The sequence below is a fragment of the Austrofundulus limnaeus genome, unplaced genomic scaffold, assembly GCF_001266775.1.
Source record: "Austrofundulus limnaeus strain Quisiro unplaced genomic scaffold, Austrofundulus_limnaeus-1.0 Scaffold20, whole genome shotgun sequence".
NCBI classification, from domain to species: Eukaryota; Metazoa; Chordata; class Actinopteri; order Cyprinodontiformes; family Rivulidae; genus Austrofundulus; species Austrofundulus limnaeus.
The window spans coordinates 3,476,428-3,483,199 of record NW_013952422.1 but is presented as its reverse complement, the minus strand read 5'-3'; the positions used below and the strand labels follow the sequence as shown (position 1 = coordinate 3,483,199).

Here is a 6,772-nt window from a genome sequence, read left to right as displayed (position 1 = left end):
GATGAGGTTGCTATAGAAACTGTTCTCTTTCAGGTTTGAGGCGGAATGATAAAAAAAAGTAGCGAGAAAGTATCCCGTGCAGCATTTCTGATGGCTTTTGAACTGTGCGAAGCCTGGCAAACAAGCCAAGCAAACAAAAGCCTCCAAATTCACTGGAGCCTGTATGTGCCAGCTGTCATCGGGCGAGAGGTGGGGGTACGCCCCAAACAGTTTTGTCAGTCCATCATCGTGCCAGCACAGACACACGCAAGACAAACAATCATGTACGCACAAATTCAGTCAGAATCAGAAACACCACTTTAGCAAACATGCGTGCTTTCGGTCCCACACTGCCAAGACTGGAAACAGATTCAGTCATGCTATGAAGTGACAGTATTGGCATGTTGAAGGAGGCATCATGCTTTCAAATCCACCATTTTCATGTTTAAATCATACAGGTGGGGGTCTAAAGTGGAACTGCAACCTTTTGGTCTGAATTCCTCCTTATTGTAACTCCACAAGCCCCCCTTTCACCCCTTTTCTGCAGTGTGTCTCAGATCAACTCATTTTGAAACAGTCTCTTTAAATCCAAAGAGTCTGACCCAGAGCAAGAGTAGAATCAAGACAATAAAATTGTAGTTGGTACGTCCACTCATTATTTGGCAGTTCCATCACAAATAATTTGATTTAATAGTTCAGAAAATGTCCTAGGAAGTAAATACGATACGATACGATACTATAATTTATTAGTCTCCCGTAGGAGAAATTTGTCCTGAAAGCAGGGGCAAACACTACAACATAATAACAATTGCAATAAAAAAACTCATCCAAAAGGGCAGTAACAATGAATAATACATAAAAACAAAAGTGCAAAAAGCCACAAATGTCAAATCAGATCAACTCAACAGTACATCCCCAATACCTCCTTTACATGCTACTCTTGGTCATCGTCTTGACTTCCTGAAAGCTGAACTGGTTGAAAAATATGACCCAAACAGAATATAAAAATATCTCTTCAGTACCGGGAGAGACTAATTTCAAAATTCCTGCACTCCTAGAGACTCAGAGTACAGAACAAAACGCAGTTAATGGCTAAAAATGTGGATTTTGCATATGTCCCCTTCAAAGACCTGACATTCCTCACAGGAAAGCTTATCGCCTGCTAACAAACTAACAGACAATCAGTGCTGACTCATACAACTAGTGCTAACTTAATGTGTGGCACTAGCAGTGCATTGTGAATGAGTTGTCTCATGATAGGTAAAGGCAAAATTTAAAACTAAGATCTTGTGGCGCCTTTTGGCTCAGGCAGTGATGGGAATTAATCTCAGCTATTACCACATCAGATTTTCACTCAATATCTGTGGAGTCAGAATAAAAATCTGCTTTATTTGATGAAGTTGTTCATACATTGGGGAATTATATTTGGGTTCACTTTACTCTATGTGTACAAGCTGAATATAAACCTAAAAAAGAGAAGGTAGTCAATAATAAAATAAACAGTATCCATGTTTTAAAGGGGCAATATCATGTAAAATCAACTTTTTTGAGTTTTATATCATGTTATAATGTTATACTCTCATAAAAACATGCCTAAAGCCTTGCTTTGACTCATTCATGCATGTTTGAGAAATCCTGCAGTGTTTTTAGGAAGCCATGCTGAGGAGCAAAACAACAGGTGGGGACCAGAAACGCCTTTTGGGACCAGAAACGCCTCTGGGACGTGCCTTTAAGCCGAACTTCCTCATCACGGAGCACATCCCCCCCCCCACCACCACCCCACACACTCCGCCCATGACTCCAGCAGGCTCTCAGCAGTAACAGAGCAAAGTGAAAGTGAAACTTAAACTGTCTGCTGCTCTTAACACTACTGCTCACTCAGTGAAGCTCTTTTCAGATTCAAAATACCTTTGAGGAAATGTATTTTTAGATGCCAAGTAAACTGCATCATAGAGCGTGACCCCCCGCACTGAAATGGGCGGGACAGAAGCGGAAGCTGGTTCTTAAAGAGATCAGAGGCCAATTTCAAGGCGTTTAGAAGAGGAAGTGATGAAAAGATACGTTTATTTTCTATTTAAACATAAAAACAGCATTTTAATAACAACTAAAGTTGACATAGATACTTTATTATGATATAGTATTTAAATGTATGCCTAAGAAACACATAATATTGGCCCTTTAAGGATGGTCATATGTATTTAAAGCTTTGTATACATCCTTTTGCTTTCTTGAACATCCGATTTGTTCAAGTCTACAAACGCCCTGAGTTTTGGCACGTGCTGTCACATACCTGTAAGCTGCCAGGACTGTTGCAGAAACTACAAGACTGGGTCTCTTTTGGTTGCCAGGCTCCTTGCTCATCTCCAGAGAGGAGCAGGAGACAAATTGAGTCATGAGACTGAAAACACATGTTTCATTTCCAACATCTTCCCTTCTCTTCTTGCCCTGCGGCGCCCAACTAAAAAATCAGCTGGCACAGCCAACCAGTGTGATGCGTGGGGATGAAGGAGTGAAGGCAAGAGGAAAAGAATGGGGCGTGGTGAGGAGATTTGCTAGAGGAACAAAATGAAGGCGACAGTTTTCCTGTTCCGAACCCTTGTTTTGTATCTTCACAAAACGAGAACAAAGCAAGACAAACGCAGAAGTATCAGTGCATAGCATACGCTAATTCTTCCCATCTCTGCTGCTACACACACCCACACAGCCATACAGCCAAGCATATGTATCTTGGAGACATATGTGCCCTGAGTATATATCCACACTAGTCCTCCTTTCCGGTATTCATGGTGACCCATCATCTGTGACGTAAAGATGTCAGATTTACAGATATTGAGTTAAAATTTGATGTGGTAGTAGCTGACAGTCATTCGCAACTCATATTCCAAGCATTAACAGATCACGTAAGAAATTGCAATATTGCATGAGATTGCACAAAATGTTACTTTGAAGTTTTGGCCAAAACAGCAACAGCTCATTTTTAATGGTGATGTGCATTTATTTCTTTGATTTAGTTTAAGTTTAAGACCAAAAATACACTCGACTATTTGTGAAGAGTAGAATGTTATTGAAAAAACATGTTAATTATGGAGCATTTTGAGTATAAAAAACTTGCTGTACCTCCTATAAATCACTATCAACCAAAACGCCACACCAATGAGTCAACGTCGGAACACTAAATGGATCCTGGAACTCCATGTGCACCTACACACAGCTCAGGATGTATCCTGTCTGCCTGCCATGAGTGGGTTAATGTTCATCACCAGCACCTGGCAACACTTTAGCAGTCAGAAACCAGGAAAAGCTCATGTTACCAACATCAAAGCACACACACACACACACAGGCACACAGACACACACTGTTGTGTCAATTTGTTTGACTAAGCACCACATGTTTGTCTTTCCCTCAGCATCCCTGAGTGATCGAGTGGACCTTTTTTCTGAAAGTCTGATTATCTGTCATAATTTGACTCCTGTCGATAGGCAGCATGATCCTACACTGTCAGGGGAAAAAAAAAACCTGCAAACATTTGCTTGTGTAGCTTACCAAGAAATAAATGAAACTATAAGACTCATACACTACAACCCCACCCCTCATCCCTCTACACACACACACACACACACACACACATCCCCGAACAGGTGGCTCTGCTTCTGTCAAGAAACAGCAAAGCTGGACGTTTCTCTCTTTCGAGCCCGAGAAGAGACAAAATGCAAATCCTCCTCTCCGTTTTCCTCCTCGCTGTGCACATCTGTCTGCTCCTGCAGCAACTGCACACACACACACACACACACACACAGGTTTCACCCCCAGCTGCTTGGCTATGCTAACCCTGAGCACTAAATATAGGACTCAACAGAGCTGAATCGAAAGGCGAGCACGAGGCGATGGTGCAGAGCCGAGACAGCGGCGGTGAGGAGCGAGCAGAGACGGTGGGTTTACCGTGCGCGCAGGCTAGCACAGGAGCATCTTCACAGAGGCGGCGCTCACTCCCCTCTTCCTTCCTTGCTGGAGCCTCTCCTCTTCTTCCGCGCTCGGTATGGGTGGGGAAGCATCAGACGGCTGCAGCAGCATCAGCATCAGCAGCTCTGGGGCCAATCTCCCTTTCTCTCTCCTCCTCCTCTTCCTCCGCCCCCCCACCCCACACTCTCTCTCCACACACACTCCCTTTCCTATCCTCTCTTTGCCTTTACCTCCTCCCCCACTCACTCCCACCCAAAAAGACCCTCCTCTCTTTAACGCCGATCCTCTATCATTTTCTCCTTTTCTCGTACACACTTTCTCTCTCCTCTGTTCACCCCCCGCCTCTCCCTCTCCTTCTTGTCTCTTGAACTGTGTGGAGGGAGCTGCATAAATCCACTCTGTTGAATTAATCAAACAGCTCCACTGCTACAAACATCAGCTACATCAGAGGGCCACAACGAGGTGGGAAGGTATGAAAAAGATGGATATCTTGGAGTTTGAACAGTACGGATGCTGCTGGATAAACCTGCCTGTTTCTGCTCAAACATCTCTTCTCCAAAATGTCAATTCAAAAATATAATTTGGTTTAATTTCCTATTAAAGTCCTATATTTCTTTAAATTAATGTCGACCATTCACCACTTTTCATGCTCTTGTGTTGAGAAATGACAGTTAAAGCCATTTTGCCGACAAATAAATGGGGATTTTATCTGGGAAACTATTTATTTTTCCAAGTTTACTCTTCACAACTTCACAGATTTCAGCTGTTAACTACAACATGACACACACTCGCTATCACACAGCCTACACTGATTTGTCATAATGAGTAATTATATCATTCTGACATCAGCTTCTGTGCCGTGACTCATGCATTTCTTTCTTTTTTTTCTTTTTTTAATGAATGTGTGAGTGTGGTTAAATCACAGTAAAGTAAATTAATCTGGTTGAAAGGATTTTAAATTAATCCAAGAGGGCCCTACTTTTTTTTTTGGCAGCGCTTTATTTTAGCACRTTTTTTTTTCTTCCAACGCAATATATTTTTGTGTAGTTTAGTAATAAGATTTATCACCTAGAAAAACGTGGGTTGCAGTTTTGGTTTTGGCACTAATTGTTTTCCATTTATCTTGTAAATGATTTGGGTCTTAGTTAAATAAAGTCTGTTCTGCAGAAATTCGCTGATTGCGTTCTTTTCTATTTTGAATTTCAGCTTTAAAAGACTGAAAGTGACACAATTCAAGGAACCCATTGTGGATCCTATGGCTGATGCAGAAAACAAAATATTTTCTTTTTGTGAATGAAAATGGTATTTTGACTAAGTCAAAACAGTCATAACTTTTTGACTTCTAAATCTTTTTTTTTTTTACATTTTGACTTTTGAACTAGAGAACTGAGCACAGATGAAACTTCTCTTCACCTGATTGGTCCTGAGGTTTGTGCACGCTCTGATCACAAGCACTCCCTGGAAGCTGATTGGCTTGTGTGTCCAAATGTGCACAAATCACAATCTCCAATGTAGCTCTATACCGTCTGTATTTTTCTTTCTTTGACRTTAAAGTTGACAAGAGATAACATCAGAAATGTTAGACCTGCGTGCATTTTTCTTGTTCAAATCTACATAAGCATCTTTTATTTATTATAGATAATAATGGCAACAAGATTAACTCAATATCAGTTCAAATAATCATCATTTACATTACAGGATAATCTAAACAGATATTAGTGATACCTTTCACGTATCCACTCATGAGGAAAAAACTCATTTTACACTGTATCTATGGGCTGAAATCTTGGATCTGAATTTGATCAAAGCCAGGCATGGCCCTCTCTGTTTTAAATCTCATTGAGTTTAGTTTAATGCAGGCATGAAGCTGAACAGACCGTCAGTTGGCCACACTGCACTGAAAAAACAAAAATGGGTTTAAATGCAGACCAGGCATACGTTAAACTCAATGTATCGCCTGCGCTAAAGTTAGCTGCATTTCTGTGTGTAGTTGCAAACATTGCAAAAAGTGTTTAATTTTTTTATTGCTTCTCAATGCCAGAAAGTTGGAACTGTGACAGCCGAACCAAGCTGTAAAGCATTATTTTATTGTTGTGGTAAGACATTTAAAAATATCCAACAAGTTTTGCACATTTTATTTCTTTTTAAAAACCTGGACCCTATTTTTTAATTCTTTTGCATTTCTTCTAAACGTGGAACCTCACTGTTTTTGATTCAGGGTTTTAGCTAAGTAACAAGACAGATGGATTGAGAAATGGGCTGGAGAAAACAGGATAATATGGTTACCTAGGAACATTTAAAAAGAACATTATCAGAGAGAAATTAAATCAGGAGAGAATAAAAAACTCCACTGAAACCCACCCTTTTTAATATCAGCAAACAAAACAGTTTTTAAATCTGAATAAAGACCATTTTTGGGTACGCTGCAGGTTAATGTAGTATTACTACTGAGGTCTTAATTAACTTATTAACTTTATCCTGCTCCAGTATTAAACCTCTGTCTGTGGCTTACATGAAGGTTGCAGGGTCAGCCAAGAGTTCCCAGCTATTAGCAGTTATTTATTGGCCGGTGCGTCTCTTTTCACTGGGACAGTCCATTTCATCATGAGGGCTATCATCTGAGCGGGCCAGCTGCTGGCGGTACATAATTGTTGCCATAGGAATGGTGTCCAGGGAGACAGCTGTGGCCTTTTAGTAGCAGCCACACAACACACAGAAGGTCATTCCTCACCTGGGGTACCTTTCTTTGGCTGTTCATTTAAGATTGTCTCTAGGTGACCAGTCCAAAGGTTTTAGGAAGGAAGGAAGGAAGGAAGGAAGGAAGGAAGGAAG

At 40.9% G+C, this 6,772-nt stretch overlaps 1 protein-coding gene across 8 annotated transcripts in view; it reads right to left on the bottom strand.

Annotated features, from left to right (window-relative positions):
• The window catches only part of rimbp2a (RIMS binding protein 2a), an 84,685-nt gene that overhangs the window by 60,059 nt on the left and 17,854 nt on the right, over nucleotides 1-6,772 (bottom strand). Inside the window, exon 1 of one of the 8 annotated variants that reach the window (XM_014003919.1) lies at nucleotides 3,920-4,130. The exons of the other annotated variants lie outside the window; for them this stretch is intronic. The gene's annotated coding sequence lies outside the window, so the exon portion shown is untranslated. Of the gene's footprint in view, nucleotides 1-3,919; nucleotides 4,131-6,772 lie in introns of those variants that run through there. 8 annotated transcript variants of the gene reach the window in all.